General features: G+C 26.6%; 1 non-coding gene across 1 annotated transcript in view; it reads left to right on the top strand.

Moving 5' to 3' along the window:
* Positions 1–19,295, top strand: part of LOC107449927 (uncharacterized) — a 32,945-nt gene extending 13,650 nt beyond the window's left edge. Inside the window, exons 2-8 of the transcript XR_006226062.2 lie at positions 941–3,681; positions 4,358–4,654; positions 7,262–7,370; positions 8,036–8,567; positions 11,302–11,522; positions 14,549–15,661; positions 15,963–19,295. This is a non-coding gene — a transcript (uncharacterized protein). The remainder of the gene's footprint in view (positions 1–940; positions 3,682–4,357; positions 4,655–7,261; positions 7,371–8,035; positions 8,568–11,301; positions 11,523–14,548; positions 15,662–15,962) is intronic.
* Positions 19,296–20,942: the final 1,647 nt, after the last annotated feature.

Genomic DNA, 20,942 nt, shown 5'->3' with positions numbered 1-20,942 from the left:
ATAGAATTTATCTTGCATTCTTGAATAAAGGTAATCTGTTTTCTTGTAATCTTGTTTAGTTTGAAAATTAAATTTTATAAGTTAGCAGATACTAACCATCTTCATAAACATATATCACTAATGCCAATAGTGGATTGTTATTTTCATAGAACATTGCAAGCTAAGCTGTAATTGCAACATAAAGAATATATAAAAATAATTTATTAATGTTTCTTTAATGCTTGTTTTACAGGTACTGATGTATCTGTTGCAAGAAATAAAGGTATTAAGTGTCATAAGTATTCTCATTCTGAATCTCCTAGAAGGGCAAATTCTGCATTGCCTCTGGTGAATGCCCTTTTCAATGTAAAGTGTTTGATTCAAAACAATATTTAAATGTGCATTATTTTAAGCAAATTTAATTTTTATTTACTTGTTTTAAAAACCCTCTTTTTAATTTAAATTCAAGCTTTGAATTATAAGCAATGACCGTTTATATGACTGATAGTTTCTGTATTTTATACAGACCTTTTTCACTTACCTTTGAATTAAAGGCTTTGATGAACCTTTCATGTTATAAGTTATACTGTTGGTATTTTATTTCGAAACTAGCTCGCTTATTTCTGCTGTCAAACTAAGAGAACCACAAATTGGACAACATAGGAAGAATAATACATTAAAATAACTTAAAAGCATTTTGTCTCAGAACAGATCAAGAAAATTAATAATAATAATAATTTAAGACTTTATTTCAGAGTTTTTTCAGAAAAGAAACAAAGATCCAGTTGGACCACTCTCCTAATAAAGCCTTAGTAAATAATTTCAAAGAAATAGAAGAGAAATTTATCTCATAACCTTACGCTTTTTCACAACTGATTGATATTAAATGTTATTTGGTCAATTCTTTGCAGTTTTACAATTATCTTTGGTTATTAATGTTTCTTTGTTGCTTGTCTTATAGGTACTGATGTATCTGTTGTAACAAATAAAAGTATGAAGTGGCATAAGTGTTCTCATTGTGACTATGAATCACCTAGAAGAGCAAACTACATACGACATCTAAGATGCCACACCGGTGAACGCCCTTTTCATTGTAAAGTGTGTGGCAGAGGATTTTCCTCAAAACAATATCTAAATGTGCATTATTTTAAACACATTTAATTGTTTAAAGATCTCATTTTTTAACGCAAATTATAGCATTGAGAAGATGTTTGAATTCAAGTAATGACTGTTCATTTTATGGTTCATGGTTTCTTTATTGTATACAGACTTTGCGACACTTACCTTTGGTGATTTGTTATCTATAAACCATATTGTTTGTGAAATTTCACAAAAAATAAATGATGTTTTTTCTTTTTTAAAGTCTGTTTTGGACTTTATTTTGTTATTGGATACTAACGTAAATTATGCCAGTTACTTTGATTTATTATTTATTATAGTTATGAAATAAATCTTGAATTGTGGCCAATGAATAGCTGAATAGTGTTATTTTGTGTTTTATTGATATTTTTGTGTGTGAAATATTGGATTGGAAACTAATTTCCCGTTTTATTTTTTAAATTTCAATATTCCTTGTGCCATTCCCACAGAATCTATGTTTTATTTTTTTGTTCTAGTTAATTAATTTAGTATGTTAATTTAAGTTAGTATGTTAATTTTCAGTACATTGAAATGGAGTGCCAACTTGAGAAAAAATGAGTTTTTTTCGTTACCTTATTTTTGTTTTAGATCAAGGTTCTAAGACTGCAAAAACTGCTCGTGGCATTTTTGTGTGTTTGAAGAGAGTGAAAGAATCGTCTATGATTTGTTGTATGTCAAGGTTAAAAATGGAAATTTTGACATCAATAATGCACCTCATTCTAGTCAGCCAGTTGAGTTCAATGAAAAGCTATTAAATAATTTTCTTCTACAAAATTCTACTTCAAACGATCAGGAAATGAGAGAAAATAGAATGCTCCCACATTTTCAACTTAAATGACAGTAACTTAGTTGCCAACCCATTATTTCAAGAAATAAACGATGAGCATTTTTTGATTGTTATAAAATGAATGATGGAATGCAGTTAACAATAACCATTCACCATTTATTATTTTTAAAGTAATTTTTTATGATTTTTGAATTTTTGTTTGATGTACTTTCTGTCCCTTAAATTTTATTTATAAAGAAATAGGTTATGATTCTTAAATGTATCCACTCATATTTATGAAATTTTAAGTGCCAACTGAAACTAAAAATTAATTTTCATAGTCTTATCATCTTAAGTATTTTGCTTGAATTCAATATCGCATTATCTTATTGCTTTAAAATGAAAATTAGTAATAATATTAATTTAATTTTATTTATAATTTATTTATTTAATTTTATTCTGATCTGATATACTTTTATTTAAAAAAGAGTATTTTTCCTCTGAAAATATCCTTCTTTCTAAAAAGATTGGAGTCCTGACTTGGACATGGATGAATGTAATTTTTTATGGTGATCGGAGTCAAATTTTAGTTGTCCCGGACAAACAGACCTCTGTTAATTTCAAGCCCAACTTCGCATCATTAATGTTTTCACTAATTCATACAATCTACATCTGAATTTAGAGTGACATTAGAAGATATTAGATAACAATCAATAACTGAATACCAGAGTTGCATATGTAATGTATGAGGAAACAATCAATAACTGAATACCAGAGCTGCATATGTAATGTATGAATAACTGAATACCAGAGCTGCATATGTAATGTACGAGGAAACAATCAACAACTGAATACTAGAGCTACAAATGTAATGTATGAATCAATTTACATAAAATTGGCAGGTATGGCAAGGTGGTACTGTGCTGGCAAGGAAAAGTTGACTGCAAGGACTTACTGTTCCAACCAACTCTTGTTGTGATGTTCCAGTAAATTTTTCCTTATCAAGTTTGTTTTCTTTGTTTATTGGTCTATGTCTTGATCTGTTTTTATAGTCTATGAGTTAATTTAAATCCAGTATAAATTTTTGCCTATCTCTAGTCAGTGTAAATTTTAACTAGCTTTTTACCTATGTGGGCATAATAAACATCAACTGTTGTATTATTAATTTATTGCATATTTTATAATTTTTCTCTGTTAAAATTGCTTATTTGTATGCTTTTACAGATACTGGGATACATACTGAAAGAAATAGAGGGATACAAATGTTCTTACTGTTTACATGAATCAATGAAAAAAAGCATATGTTCTGAAGCATCTCAGGTGTCACTTCAATAAATTGTAATGCCAATGAAATGTGCTCCCATTAAAATTTTATGCAATAGGAGCATAAAATTTTAATGATTAAAATTTTATGCAATGTGCAATCAATTATATTGACTTCTGTGCACAACTTAACATATTGTTGCTGTCTTGTCCAAGTAGTGCAGAGGAATCAAATTGCCGCAAAGGCATCCAAAAACAGTCCTGGCAATCTCAAAGACCTTATGCGAATCAAGCAGTTGATAGTCTGTGACGTTTGGGTGTATGTTGTAGTGTTTAGCCAGTGCAGAAGAACAATTAATAATATGACTTGCAGAAAGTTCAATTTCAGGACAGTGAGGACAAATATTGTAACTTCTTTGGCCACCTTAGGTCATTTCTTTAAAGTGTTCTGGGCGTAGTCTGGCTATGGTAGTTGAAATTACCCGGTTGCAATTAAGTTCTGGGATAGAATTCTTCTTAGGTCTTCTTAGAAGGTAAGTCTGACTATTACATCAGCTTCAGTAAGGGTTAGGCTATTGGAGAGTCGAGGGAAGTTTCGGGCTTCTTTGGCTAGATTCTAATTATAATAATAGATAAATTTAATTCACATTCTTTATCTCATTAACTTGCTTTGGTGTTATGTTTTACATACAGAGGGGCTATAAAATTTCTGTAAAACCGAAACTTATGCTGAATTTTCGAAAAGCTATTTAATGTAGAAAATAATATTTTATGTGATTTTACTGCGATTATTGTTAGAATTTTGTATTGATACTTTTTTCATAAGTCTGGCTGAAATTTGTATATAAAATGATTATTGCATTTATATTTTGTGCTACTCCATGCATTAATGTCATTGATTTTTATATAATGCCAGCTATTTACTTAAAGATTATATTTATTAAAAAAGTAATGCTAAGAGGTCTGATAAAAATAGTTAGAAGGTGTACTGTCAGTACTACAAACAAATATTATCATTTGCATCAAAACTCAAAATGTATGTCTCTTAACTATTTTTATTTGAGGTTTTCATATTCTTATGCTGTGTTCTATTTATTTCAGCTTGAAGATAAACATTTTTACTCAATATTATTTGTTGTGGAATTTCAGCTATACAACTGTTTTGAATGTAAGTTAAAAATATCTTCATAAAAGGTGATTTTTTTTCAGGAAACAGGAAACTTTTTAACTGCTCTGTGTGTTCTTTTTCCACGGAATTCAAGAGAAGTCTGAAGAGGCACATGATGGTTCATACGGGAGAAAGACCTTTCAAATGTGAAGTGTGTGGAGAAGGATTTATAGAAAATCGCAATCTCCAAGCACATATGGTTTCTCACACAGGAATTGCACCTTACACATGCAACATTTGTAATAAAGGCTTCCGGCGCAAAGATGTGTTAAAGAATCATATGAGCTTGCATTTCTTTCCAAACCTTTAGAAGTTCAGCTATTCAAAATCATGATTCAGTAATGTTTACTACAAAAAATCTAGTTAACATATTACAACATTTTAGTTTCATGGATTGTCTTGTGTTAAAAAAATTCTGTAAAGTGTGCTCTCTTTAAGTGTTCGTTAACTCCAAAATGTAGTTTTTTTAATATTTGCTACAAAAATGCTAGTTTAGTAGACATATTTTGCCTCTCAATTTTCATGATTTGACTTTTGGAAGATGTGTTAAACATTTCAATGAGTATGGTCTATTATTTTTTACCACTGAAGAGTTTATATAAGATCAATATTTATTAGTTTTTGCTGAACAAATTCCAGTTAAGTATGCGCATTTTATTTTTACTATCCCCTTTTAATGAGATGTGTTTAATGTCTATATAAGTTAGCTGCATCGCTTTTTCCGTTTTTTGAGTTTATTAAGTTAAAAATCATAATTCATTTATTTTTAACTACCTGAAATGCTATTTTATTATAAACATTTTGCCACTTTATTTTCGTAATTTAACTTCCATGAGATGTGTTAAATATTCCAATGACAATGCTATATTGTTTTTTACAATTTAAGTGTTTATTAAATATCATTATTCATAAATTTTTACTATGTAAATCCGATTTTAGTAGACACATTTTAACATTTTATTTTTAGGATTCACTTTAAAAAAGATAATATTTTGTATCTACATTGCTTTTCTCATTTTAAGAGTTTATCAATTCAAAATTATTATTTAATAATTTTAAAAAGACGAAAGCTAGTTTAGTAGATACATTATAAAATTTTACTTTAGTTTTTTTAACGATTTTACAATACAAGGCAATATACCACTTATTTTTCTGATTAGTTTCATTAGATATATTAAATACTTATATGAGTGTGATGCATCATTTTGTATCTTTTTATTAATTTAAAATCATTATTAATTAAATTTTAAAAAACAAGGGCTATTTTAGTATGTATATTACCAACATTTTATTTTTATTATTTAACTTTCATGAGATGTATTAAGAACTCATATGAGTGTATTTCATCACTTTTCACATTTTCAGAGTTTATTTCGAAAAAAAAATATTATTAATTAACGTTTTTTTGCATTCGTGTTAGCTTAGTAGATGTATTTTAACTTTTTATTTTATGATTTAACTTCTATAAATTTGTGTTTTTCAAAAAATGCCATCTTTTTAGGTTTGCAAAAATGTTTCTTTTGGTATCCCTTGTTATATAGTTCACAGCAAGACTTAAAGAAACATTTTCTAAATTTGTTCAAACTAAATCTGCTGCCTAAATAAGTGCAATGTGTATTTTAATTTTATCAAAAATAAAAATTGTTTTAAAACTTGTTTGTTAGGAATAAATCAGTACTCGAAATTTTCATGGCTTGATATAAAATATAAACAATGAAATATAAGTGAAAATAATTATGATTGGGCATGTACTTTTCCCTACCTTTCTACTCGTACCACGATATTGCATAAAGCTAACAAACAATACCAAAGGTGGGAGGGAAAAAAAACTATGTTTGACAAGATATAAGTGTTGTTGAATTTAATTATAAAGAGTTTTCCATAATTTCTATGAAAAATAAATGATTATAAAAGCTGTAATTTGCCATACAATTGAAAAAACAACATGAGTGCTTCACAGTAGATTTTAAGAAAAGTGATTTGACAACTTTTTTCCTTTTACTTACTTATGCTATAAACTCTAAAATAGAATTTCAGAAAACTCATAAAACAAAACTACTCGTGTAAAAAACTTCTTTGTTTGTAATACTTCATGCTTCTGACTTATACTTAAAATTAATGTGTTGATATAATGTTCTTTATGACTCATTAATAATGATGAGTACATTCATATGCTTTCATTAAACTGCATTTAAAAAAAAATGTTTAGGCATGAAAAAGTTTCTTTCATTGTACTTTGTTAACTAACATGCCCTGTAGGGCATGTAAAAATGTTAGGATTTTTCAAGTCCTTAAATACATGTTAATAAGATTTATTTAATTAATAAATGGATTATGAAATCATAATTAGTGTTGCACAGTTTACTTGTTTGAAAATACAGAAACTATACAAAATATTATTTTGGTCCTTTACCAAACAAAAGTTTACTCCTGAAATTTCATTCATATTAGATTTTTCATTTAATATAGCTTTAAAGTTCTGATGTTTTTTTTTAGTTGTTTTAAATTTGGAAAAAACTCTTCATCACTCGAATATATAATTTCATTATATTGTAAATATTTCTTACTTATAATTTTACAAAATTTGGTTTAAAATTCTTCTAAAGTTTGTCACTCTATCTTCAAACATGTGAGAATTCTTTTCTACTTAAAATATTAAAAGGCATTTGAATGTTAATTGTTTAACATGTTAGAAGATTATATTTTTTCTTATATTTTTGTGACTTAAATGAGAAAAATAAAACTAAAATTTTTTTTCATTTAAATTTTTATTAATTCTTTTTCAATTAATTTTTATTTTAAAGTTAATTGTAAAAGAAATTTATTTGTTTATGTATTAATTATTAAAAAAATTATTTATTCAAATTACAGCAAATGTTGTATCCCTTTATGGGAAATTAAATATTATTATTAATCTCATTTCCCATAATTTCAAATAATTACAGGCTGTTTCCAAGAGGTGTTTCTAGAAGCCTTATTTCTCGAGTATAGCTGAAGGTTACAGCTGTCTTTAAAAATCCAGACAAAGTTGGAGTTGTGCATTACCCCCAGAGGGTACTCTTTCACTTTTTTTAATTTTGCTTTTCTTACAATTATTAAATATTCAAATTATCTTAGAATAGATCTATGAAAATATATCTAGGGCTAATTTATCTTGTAAGTTATCTAGCTTAGCTAGTCAGCTTGGTAAAGCTTTATACTTAGGTACTAGGTACATAGTTTTGCCTCGTTTTTTATTATCTTTGACATGGTAATATCTAGCTAACTAGTGTCTTTGAAAACCTGTTAGACTTATCTGATCTATGTGTCTAAATATGTGTGATATGTTAATCTTCCATTTTGGGTTAAACTCGGTAGTTGTTGGTAAAATTTAATTTATTTTCAAGCCCATATATTTTGTTTTGAATAGAAATACTATCAAAAGTAAAAAGAAATTATATTTTTTTTGAAAATTGACTTATTATAAAAGTAATTTTTATTTTAAGAAAATTCATCTGAAACCTTATAATTGTCACTTATTTGTTTATAATTTGCATTTTTAAAATTTTTTTCTCTGCTATCTGTTAAGTTTTTACAGATAAAAATGAAATTCAATTATTTAAAAAAAATTGGCAAATCTTTTTGCCTAGTTGATATTAAATGAATACTGAAATGTGTATCCAAAAGAGTTGTGTTTTTTTGTAGTTATTTTAAATTTGGTTTATCTGTTTGTTTTGCAGGTCATTTCACTTCATTTAAAGAGGTGAGAGTTTACGAGTGTTTCATTTGTCCGTATTCAACAGTGCGATCAGCAGATTTGAAGAGACATATGAGGACTCATACGGGAGAGAAACCATTCAAATGTGATCTTTGTGGTAGAGGTTATTCAGATAAGCGGTTGCTTCTACGTCATTTACTGAATCATGAAGATAAAATAATACCTTTTGTCTAAATTAAGTGACATTAAAAAAGATTAAATTTTACTTTAAGTAATATAATGATCCAATAACATTGTATGGATCTAAGGAATTCTGTCTTCTTATTCTATTGTGATTTTGTTTAAAATCATAAGTGTTTTTATGTATTAATGAATGAATAGCCTGTTGATGATACAACCGATTTTGGATGATTAAAAAATATTGTGTTTTGTTATGAGTTATGGTTACATTATCAATTATGAAGTATTTTATTAAGTCATGCTTAAGGTTTATGATGTAGTTTAGAATTTGTTATTTTAAAGATTTTACTTGTTGTTCTTTTGAATGGCAACTGGTGAGTGTTCCACAATGTTTTTAGTGTTCTGTGAATAAATTATGAAAGTATTGTTGTTCTTTATTGTGATTAATAATTTTAAGTAAGTAGAAAATATAAAATTATATGTCGGAATCTTTGTTGACCCTTTTACAAACTAATGACGCTATATAGGTGGCATGACACTTTTACTTACAGGGTGCAATGTTGCTTACATGGCAGAAAAAAATCATTAGTTTTATTGCTCTCATCATTGTCATATTTACAATTAATTTAATTTGCGTAATTATAATTGATGTTGTAACAATACCTACTAAAAGAAACTTGAAATACTTCTGGACCGTTAAGGATTAAAACAAATATTGACATCTGTTTAAATTTTAATATACCTATTATTAAATTTATTAAATTAATATTAAAATTTATGTGATAAATTATTGTTTGACACAAAATTTAGCTAAATTAAAATTGAAAAGGAAGTCTTGATATGCATTGCAAGTTAAGTAGTTTGTCTATTCATGAAATAGTCACTAAAACAACTAAGCTCCTAAAACAGGAAATATAAAATGAAGAATGCATGAAAAATTCAAAATTAAGATTTTTTGAATATTTGGCATCTTTGTATGGTAAGCTACCTATTACAAAAAAACGATTTTCAAAAATTAATTTTGTTTTATCAGTTTTCTTAAAAATTCTATTTTAACTTTCATAACAAATAGCAATAGAAGGAAAATAGTTGTCAAGTCACTTTTCTTGGAATCAGTTGTGAAACATTTACATCATTTTTTTTCAATTGCATAGCAGTATAATAGTTGAAAGTTTATAAAGAATTATTCGATAGTTTATAGTATTTTAAAAAAATATTTAAAATAAAGTGATTTGTAAATTATAATTTAAAAGTAAATATAAAAATGTAATTTGTGTTTTTTTTATAAAATATTTGTAATCATATTTTAAAAATTATTTTGGAACTAATCAAGTATAGTGAAACCAGGGTAAGTTGACTGCTTAGAATGCATTGCTTTAGTGGTCAAGTTAAAGAGGGGGATTGTTTTTTCTATCGCTAATATCAATATATTATTTTTATGCATGTACACATAATCACTTAATGGGTTGCTTAAATATTACATAAGCATTGTTTTGGACTATCCCCTCTCCCCTTTGTCACAAAAAAAAGCAAATCACAATCCCCTTATATTTCTTACAAAAGTAAGGTGTGGCACTCCTTCCCCTGATCTTCCCATTTATTTCTGTTATCAATTTCAAGTTATTTATTAATTGTGTTACCAATTTAAATTAACATAAATGTAATTTTATTTGTTCTTGCCTTTAAAAGTTTATACATCTAATACTCTATGTGTCATAAAAAATTAGATTAATTAGCAGTTTGAATTGCGATTTGTTATACTCATTTAATTTTAAATTGGTACGTTTAAAAAAAGCAAAAATGTCTGCGTAATAAAAGTTTGAGTTGTATGTGAGCTATTTATTATATTCATTTCAATGTTTTAAAATTTATAGTGTCATTTTCACATGCAAACTTGTTTATTATGATAGCTCATACTATGGTTTACGAAGGGGTTAAGGCTAGTTTTAGATATTACATCTTTTACCGATTCAGTCAAATTTTAATACATATAGAAAAGAATAGGAAATTTCTGAATTTTTTTTTACTGAACTTATGAAGGGTTAAAAAGACATTTAATAACAGTAATAGACAGATTTGACTTATTTCAGCTGTCAACATACTAGATAGATTGGTAGTTAGGTTTGGGTTACAAAGGTTTTGCTCTCTTTTATTATATAGATAAAATTTGGTTCTTGATAATAGAAGTCCACTTGGCAATTTTTACCATACATGAAATGTTTTATTTTAAATAAAAATAACATATTTCCATAACTTACTTAATCATCTTTCATTTTATTTAAGAAAGATGAAATAAGTTAGCTTGTACGTTTAACGTGCTAACACTTTACATCTAATGTAATTTTTTTGACCCGTCAACTGTAAATTTTGAATGCCCTAACTGAGTTTGGAAAAGAGGAAAATCGATGTTTTTATTTCCTTGATTTCAAATTGAGCTTGTTTTCTTTTTTAAATACTTAATATTATTTATTTTACTCTTATTTTTAAATGCAGTATACTCTTGATTGATTAGGTTGGTTGGAAAAAGCCTCATCCTAAATAATCAGCTATCCCAAATGACAAATACAACAAATGTAAATTTTGTTAGACAAATTTTGGTGAAATTTTTTTAAAGAGTATAGAATAAATAATATAATTTTTAAAAAGTATAGAAAAAGAATATTATAATAGGACATAAATAATTTATATATTATGAAATCATAATTTATAATATTAGAAAGTCATAATTTTTTCCCCTCTTAAATAGTTTTGTGCATGTAGGAAACCTCACTATATTTTCCAGCTACAAATGCCTGAATACCTGTCAATATCGAAATAGGAGAAGAATAACCTTTTATATCACATTTTTCTGATTACAGAGGGTGGGAAAATTACAGTGTGAACAATTGGAAGCTGTAAAAAGGAAAATATCCAAACCGCAGTGGGTTAAGTTATAAAGGATTACTAATATAGGCAATTACTGGTGGTAAGTGTTTCGTTTGTTTAGTCTGAATGTTAGTTAATTTTTTTTTCATTTTTTACCCATTTGTTCCAGAGGTCTTCACAAATATAGAGTTGTGGTATTTTTTCTTATTGTTTGAATTTGATTTGTGTCTTTTTCTGTTACAGCATACAGGTATAAAGAGATGAAAGTGTATGCATGCTCCTTTTGTACATACTCTACAGTGAGATCAGCAGATTTAAAGAGACATTTGAGAACTCACACAGGAGAAAAACCTTTCAGATGTGATTATTGTGACAAATGTTATTCAGATAAACGTTTGCTTCAATTGCATGTAATGAATCACAAGGGAAGAAAAATACCTTTCTAAGACAAATTTCACAAAAAAGTAAACGTTCTATTTAAGAACTACGATTTAAGAACTTTAAAATATGATATGAATTAATTGTGTGTTTTTATTAGCACTAGACATATATCTAGAAGTAAATAACCTTAAATATGGTTTCATCTTTTCTAAGGAGTAGTTTTGGAATTACAACATTTAATTTTCTTGTTTCTCAATGACTGATTCATATCATAGTTTTGTTGTGTATTAGAAAAGATTATTGTTGAAAATAACTTGATTTTTGATAACACAATTATGACTGACTTTTTTTCTTCATTGTTATAAGATACAGTTGTATTTTCTTATTTACTAAGACCCATTAATTTGTGAACGTAAGTAATTAATGATATATTAATAAGTGAAACAAATTAGATTGAAACTGATTAATGAATTATTGTATTTTTAATACTTTAGTATGAATTCCTATAGGAACAATCATTGTTTTGTTGTATATCAGAAAATTATTGATGATACCTCTCCTGATTTTCGATAACACAATTATGACAACAGCTTTTTCCCCCTCATTGTTATGAGTTTCTAGTTCCTAATTTATCAAAATCAACATGAGTAATTACTATGTGCATGTATAATATATTAATATGTAAAAAAAAAAAAAACATTTTAAAATTGAAGGAATGAATTGTTTTGTTTAAAACCTATGGGATGAATTTCTATGGATGATTCATCACCTGAGTTCATCAATAATTTTTTGATACACAACAAAGTTTAAATGTTTTTGATTACAAAATTATCATTGTTATGAGTTTTGGTTGTATTTCTTAATTTATGAAGACCAAGGTATGTAATTATTATTTTAATATATTATGTTTGTATTAATATGTAAACTTAACTATATTAAAACTGATGATACATGTTTAAGATTGATACATGTATAAGATTGATACATGTTATTTTTTGCTGTGTGTTAGAAAGTTGTTGATGAGTAATCACCCGATGTTGGATAGCACCAACAATTGGGATGAAAGCTATCCTTATTTATGAATTACAGTTGTACTTCTTATTTATGAAATTCAAAACAAGTTAGTACATAATAGTATGTGAAACAGACAAAATTAAATATAATGAAATAAATTATTGTTTCATTTAAAACTTATACTGCTTTGTTGGATGTTAGAAAACTACTGATGATTCACATCTGTACTAATTAAAACGTATGAAATAGATAATGATTTTATTTAGAACTTATGATGTAGATTCATATAAAACTGATTCATAAAATTTTTTTGTTGTTGTGTAACAGAAAACTGTCAATGATTCATCTCCTGATATTGGATAACACCAATAAATATGATGACAGTTTTATTAATTGCAATTGTATTTCTTTATTTAAAAAATACACTGACTAATATACAACATTAATGTGCTGAATAATAACACTGAATAATATAAATATTTATGCATGAAATTAATGGAATGTATTATTGTTTTGTTTAAAAATTATTGGATAGATTTTCATAAAATGAGAAATGATGGAAACATTTAATGAAGCTAGATAGTTTAACTAATATTAATTGGCAGGATATTTAAATTTGAAATAATACTTACCATTAAGAGAAAAAGCTAAAACTTTGTGTTCCTATTGGTTCCTATTTTGTCTTAAAGTTTTAATTTATTACAAAGTAGAATTCTTCCTTAATGTCTTCAGATTAAAGTAAGAGAAATACATTTAAATTACACAACTTTTTTGTAAAAATAGTTTTTATGTATAAAGATAATGTTTTATCAAATTTGCAAGGAATACTACATTATCTGTACATCACATAAGTTTTAAAATATTTTGCTTAACTATATTTATCCAACAGAAAAAAAAATGAAAATGAAAACTTTATACAGAGACTATATAAAATCAAAATGTAGTGGGAAAATAATAATTTTTGCGAACATGATTTGTAGTTAACGTAGTATGTTGTAACATTTCTTCAATACTTAAAAATGTAATTTGTTAAAGGTTTGAAGATAATGTTTTCGATCAAATCAATTATCTGTGTGTTTCTGAAAAAAGAAAACTACTACATTTAAATATTAAAAAAATGTTAAATGAATCATTAATATGTTTGTAATTTAATAAGTACAAAGTTGTGATTGATTTAATTTATAATTAATCCGAGAAAATATGTTTTTTCTATTTTAGAGTCAAAGAGTTATGTTCTTTTTATTTTTCTTTGATTTGAACTTATATTATTTATTTTATTAAAAAAAAATGTAACAGTGGAACAATTGAAATAAAAAAATATAACTTAAGAAGTATGGAGCTATTTTATATTTAAATTGTGTGTATTTAGCATATGGGTTAGTCCCCTGACTAGGAGTTTTGGAAACTTGCTCCAAGATATTCTGACGATGCAAACAGACGGAAATGTTTAATCAGTTTAAATCTTAAGAGAAGAGTGAAGATGCTCTATCCTTCTATTTTTGATATATGCAAACGATTCTGTGTTGAGCTCAAATGTTTAAAATATAAACCTTTCATTTTAATACAGAATATTTTCCACTGCTGCTCTGGCAGTAATTTTACTGTAACTTTATCATATAAAAAAAAAATCATGTAAAATGCTTTTTAGAAATTGAAAATTTTATTGGCACATTTTAAGCATGACAATCATTCCAGATTCTACGAGAATATTCCATAAGTTTCTGAAAATTGTAAATTCTATTTTATTATTTTAAAATTAGATGTATTTTTATAGGATATGCTTATCAACTGAAACCATATGCATACATTAAAATTTTTTAAAACTTTTTCATTATTTATTTTTTAAATTTTTTTAAGTTTCATACTTTCTTTGTATGATATGCTTATTTAATCAAAATGTATTCATTTATATGGCTTATTGAAAAAGGTTGTTTTATTGTTTCTTGTTTTAAAATTTATTTTTTCCTTTAGGATATGCTTATAAAGAAGTAAAAATGTATGCATGTATGAAAAATTGACAAAGATGTTTATCTATAAATCTTTTATTTGTTTTTATTTTTGTTTATTTTTCAAAACTAATGTTTATTTTTTATAGGATATGGCTCTAAAGATGTGAAAGTGTATGCATGCTCTTTTTGTACATACTCTACAGTGAGATCATCACATTTGAAGAGGCATATGAGGACTCATACGGGAGAGAAACCTTTCAGATGTGATTATTGTGACAAATGTTATTCAGATAAACGTTTGCTTCAACTGCATTCCATGAATCATCACAAGGACAGAAAAATGCCTTTTTTGTAATGCAAGTTTTATGAGAAGTTTAATATCATATAAGTATTAAGGTTAATGCATTTTTATGACATGAAACAATCCTGTTATGAATAATCACATTAAATACTGTTAGCTATTTATCCAACAGTTCTGATTTAGAATTCTTCTTCTATAGTATTTACTTTATACTGAATAATTCACATCATTGCATTGTATGTTTGTCTGAAAACTGTTGATGATTTATATATTTATTTTGTGTGCTGCAGGTTTTGAATAGATGCGAGACCCATGCTTTATTATGATAACATTTTAGATGTATGAAAACAGCAGCTCAATCAAAAGTATTGAATTTTTGTAGAAAAATTTTATATTTAATACATGATAGTATTATACTAGATGCCTGGTGGCTGAGTGGTGGTGCTTTGTTCTCTTGTGCCACAGGTCCTGGGTTCAAACCTAGGGCCGGGAAAGGTTGACTGAGAATTTCATCTCTTCAGTGGGGTGATAAAATGAATACCAAGCGTGCTTGGGGACTAAACATTGGGGGTTCCGCTTTTGGTTGACCACCTAAACGGAACATCTGCCCCTGCAGATGGGCACAGTAGGCTTTAACGCTCTATAGACTGTTGGGCCACTGAGTATAGTTTGGTAATATTATAATAAGTGTATAAAAATGATTGTTTAAAAAAATGTCTTTTTAGGTAAAAGTAAGATATGTAGTTATGTTTGTGTAACATGAATTTAGATGGGTGTAAGAAAATTAGTAAAGCAAGTCATCCTGTCTTTTATACAAATTTTATCGAACAAATTAAAAAATAAATAAATAAAAGGCTAGTCTAAAATTGAATTTTCCTTCTTTTTTTAAAAAATACTCTTTTAATAGATGTTGAATCGTCCATGAAAAAAAGAAAGACTTTAGAAGTGTCTGACATTTGTAAGTGCTATTTTTTCATTCATAAAGTTATCAATTGCGATTTCTTTTATTTTATCTTCATAGCAAATGTGTTGTTGTCATTCAAGACTGTTAGCCCTCATTCATAAATCTATCAGATGTCTTTTTGCATGACACATTTATTTTCGTCTCTTTATTTTAAATCCAAAAATATATTACAAAAAGTCATGGAAATGCTTAAAGAAATTGGAATTCAAAATTGTATGAATGTTAGTCAATGTAAGCTAAATTCTTTATATTAGAAAATTCTGAATCTAGTCTTCATCTTTTTTTTCCATTTTAGGATATATTCATAAAGGGAAGAAAATGCATGCATGTACTTGCTGTTCATTTTCAACGATTAGGTTAAGTGATATGAAGAGGCATATGAGGACGCATACAGGAGAGAAACCTTTCAAATGTGATTTGTGTAATAAATGTTATACAGATAAACGTTCGCTTCAATTGCATTTGCTAAATCATCAGGGAAAAAAATTATTTTTGTAACACTTCATACAATTTATGAGATATTATTGTTTGTGCATTTTTAAAACACTCTCTTATGTTTATTAAGACGTTGAACTGTTTGAATGATTTGATTCAGAATCATTTGTCTTGCGTGGATACTGTCATTGCACATTTTAGTTTATTTTCTTTATGTGGTTAAGACCAAACTTCATTGTAATCGTCTGTGGATGGTTGACTGAATGTAAACAATAAAAAGCTTCCTAAAATCGGATGAAATTTAAAAAACTTCCGGTGTATCTCTCCGTTTATGTCATGCTTACGAGGCGATATGTGAACTGGTTTCAAATTCTAGGAAGTTTTTTATTGTGATTTGAGTTTAAATTTACACGTTATTTTCCCATTCATAAGTTTTTTCGATAAGTTATAAATTTTAACAGATCGTGAACCCAAAACAAATTTAGCAAAATTAATATCGCAGAATAAATAAAGTGTAAGGTTTGCCATGTATGGAATGTTATCCTCTATTTGGCTATATTTGTGTAAAATAGCACTGTTCGTTATTTTTTGGTGAGTATTACAGAGAGCTTGCAGAGTCTTCCAAATTCAACTGTTGTCTGTTTCGTTGAAAGTTAGATTGAAAACGCTGCAAGTATAATAACATTGGATGGCATGTTTTTTCAAACTTAGCGTAAAAATCAGTCGGAAGTAGTAACCCGGAAGTCTTATGAGGAATTTTATCCCCTAGTGCCATCTGCGCTTAGCTTTACATGGTCAACCACCTATACACTATAGAGGCTCGCTCCGTATCAAAATTTAATCTATATGGTATCTAAACTCTAGTGAATCGTGGGTGCAGCCAAGATAACTAGTTGCTTGCGTTGCTTTACATACTAAATTTCAACATTAAGAAAGCTTGTCAAAAAAAAAGAAAAAAGAAAAGAATAATCATATCCAGGAACTTAACTTAATATTTTCATGTTGGGAAGAGCATTGTTTTTACTGTATGTTTGGAATGTTTTCTTTGAAAAAAAAAGATCTGTATTTGTCATTTGTTTTGTATGTATGTTGTTCTAAGAGCATCATTATTAAGCATCATTAGCAACCTTGGAATAATAAATGAGATTTTGTTGTTGTAAAGAACTATATTTTGTTTTTGAAATGATTCAATACATTGCAATAATTATTTTGAAATAAGGCTATATAGTTTCAAATTCTCTTTGTTAATTTAAATATTATAAATAAAATTATTATAAATAAAAAAAATAAAGAATCATAAATGATTGTTAAAAATATCTCTACCTTATAAAATATTAATAGTGTTAGTTTTGAGTTTTCTTGTGTTTCTATAAAGCTAAATTGAAATCATAAATCTGATTTTACATTACGAATGAAAAATATAATTTTATAAATTTGCTTTGTCCAGATATAACTAGAACTAATGGCAAAACGTAGCAGACGGAGAGCGTTTTCAACATATTGGAAAAAATGGTGCTTTTAGAACAGTCTAATTAAGTATAATTTAAGTATAAACGTGACAGTTTAGTTACTGATCTAGCTTACCTTTGGCTTTGTGAATTCAGGATATCTATTTATTATTTCTATTCTGATACCTTTAAACTTAAAACTTTTAAAATGTTCTTCTGTAACTTTTTAAAAAAAAATATTTTTGTTACGAGATAATTGCTGAATAAATGCAATATGATGGAAGAAGCTCTGGTCGAATGTTAAATCTATTTATATTATTGCAGTATGCAATTTGTAAGTATATATACAAGTAGAAAACATTCTTACATGCATGTAGGAAACATTTTATATGCTGGATGACCTGAATTATTGGACGGTTTACAAAAATGTATTATAGGATAATGATTAAGGTTTGAAAACACAATTATAATTTAAAATTAAGGTTAAAAACGAAGGTTGTTGCAATTAAGATTAAAAGCTCAAAAAATCCTAAATTAGGGAGATGGTTTACAAAAATGCATTTTAGAAAAATGATTAACGTTTAAATATACAATTATAATTTAAAATTAAGGTAATTACATTTAAGGTTCAAAATACAAAAAGACCTAACTTAGAGAGTTTACCAAAATGGTTAAGGATAAAAACTTAAAAAAGTCATAAATTTGTGAGACTGATTACAAAAATATATATCAGGAAAATGATTTAGGATAAAAGTACAATTTGCAATTCAGGTTAAAAATTAAGATAATTACGTTTAAAGTTAGGAATACAAAAAGTCATAAATTTGACAGATGGTTTACAAAAATATATCAGGGGCTAAAGTTCAAGATGCAATTTTAGTAAGAAACAAGTTTTCAGGTTTTAGTTAAAATTTTTCTGATGGATTACACTATGAATAGTTAACGGACAAACTGACAAAAAATAATAAAAAATCATGCTATAACATATATTATGCATTTCTTTATAGGGGACATGCATGAGGTAGATTTTTCAAAAATTATTGTAAAATTATCACAAAAATCTGTAAAAGTTTGAGAATTTTGCTTTGAAAATTTGATTTGCTTTGGAGAATTTGGTTTTTTGGAATTTTAGTTTGGTATTACATGTTCTTTATTTTTATATATTATTTGCTCGGAAAAAATTAATTATAGGTATTATTTGAGGTTTGCTTAAAAAATATTTTTTCCAGTGGTAGTAAACTCGAGTAGAAATTTAAAAAACTTTGATCAGAATTTAAGAACTTTTTTCTAGAATTTCGCTGACTCTGAATATTTTCTGAAACTAAGGAAATTCCTGAATGATTGAAGGATATGTAAGCAGAATTTAATATTATTTCGTAGTTTTATTTTTTTCATATCAATTCATACAACATCCAAAATAGGGGTTGTGGTTTAAATTAACTAGATTTATCTCAATTAATCAAGTCATGCTAATCTTAGTATGTTATAAATATCTGAATGGTTTTATGTTTAGACATGCATTACTTTCTTTTCAGCTTCCTTTGTTTGTCATAAGCTTGATTTAAATGAATCATTTGGTTTTATCATTAAAATTTAATTAATTTACTGTCGAAAAAATATTTTCAATTAACATGTTTTTTTTAAAATTTTTTATTGGTGTTAAAGGTATGTTAAAAGAAAAATAATGTAATAGACATGTATTTGTATTGTATTTTCCATTGTAATAAATTGTATTCTGATAGAAATGTCTAGAAATATTCTGAATATTATTTTAACTTTTCTTTTGCAATGTAGAATACTTGCTTCAAGGATATATAATATATTTTGCTAGAGAGAAATAATGAAAATTACTGTGTCACTTAATGTTTAAATATAATTTGTTAATTATGTCAGATAATTATTATTTTAGTATTTCTGTCTTCTATTTTCAGTTTCAAACGTAGAATCATTATTTAATGAATGTAATTCGTCTCATTAATGAGAAAAGGTTTAAATAATTTTTTGAAAAAAAAAAGTTTTTATATGAAGGGTTTTGGGCTATATAATGATAAGTCACATTTTCAAATTGTTCAGATCATCTTTTTAAGGAGTATTTTTGCTGAAAAAAATGTGTTTTTCATTAAGGCAACAAGATGTTGTCCTGCACTGTGTAGTTCTTAAATGGGTATTGGGGAAAAGTACCTACCTGGAAACATTACCAAGAAACAATATGATATTGAAATCTTACATTTGGAAAAATTGGGGCATATGACTATGTATCCTAAGTCTTTCATATGTTAACTGGGTATTTGAACCATCTAATGATTATTGAACTTTTTAATAACAATTATTTTTCATTAAACTTTTAATCTAGTTATCTAGTTTAACGAGTCCTTAATAGTAGTTAGTTATACCTTTCTTTGTTGTGTAATTTTACTCAAATTATAATTATTAGACTCATTATAATTGGAAAATAGCTACAAACATTGATAATATAGTCAAACAGTTTCACTAAAAACTGCATTTCTTTGCTTTAAAAGATGAACTGTTTGGTAAATTATCAGAATAAGCTTTATATACATATATATGTATATATACACAGCATACTCTCGATATCTCGAAAATCTTGTTATGTTGAATTTTTTTCGAAATATAAAATAAATTTTTCGGAAAAATCACAATGTAAGTTTATTATAAACCAATTCTTTTCTTTTTAATGCATAGTTATTTTTGTTTTACTTTAAAAATAAAATTATTGTTGCTGTTTTTAGGTTTATAGTCAACTATCATTACACACATATTTATTAGTAGTTATTCTTAAGTTTCTTAACTTTATAGAGTCAAAAAACATAAGATCTACTCTCAAGAGATATTATCTACTATTAAGAAGGTATTAGCTACTTAATATTCTAGAATATATTTTTCTACTTTTTAGAACATGTTTAGTTCTGAACTTGTTATCTCGTAAGCTCGCTACCTCGAAATTTTCTTAGCGTCCCTTCAACTTTGAGATATTGAGAGTATACTGTATATACAGTTACCTCTCATTCCTTTTTCATTTATACAACGGTTTTCAAAGCTCTCTGCTCATTATATAGGAAAATAATGATAATTATCACTCGTTTGCACTGAAAATTAATTTTTTAATTCTGCGCCAAAAGGTTTCTTAGAATTAGCAAAAATTTTAATTTTTTTTAAATAGAAAAAAAAGCACTTTTTTTAGAAAATAGTTTTTAGATTAAAAATTAAAGCAAATAAATTATCTTTGTTACAGTTAAAATGAAATATGTTGCTGGATCCAGTGTAATAGTTCATTTTTGTACCCCTTGAAACTTTTTCACCTTTGTTGTTTCTAGGAAGACATTTTTTCTACAATTTCGAATAGGATGTCTTATCTATTACATTGGAAACCC

This window comes from Parasteatoda tepidariorum, chromosome 2 (genome assembly GCF_043381705.1).
Source record: "Parasteatoda tepidariorum isolate YZ-2023 chromosome 2, CAS_Ptep_4.0, whole genome shotgun sequence".
Lineage (NCBI taxonomy): Eukaryota > Metazoa > Arthropoda > Arachnida > Araneae > Theridiidae > Parasteatoda > Parasteatoda tepidariorum.
This window is presented reverse-complemented; position numbering and strand designations above follow the sequence as displayed.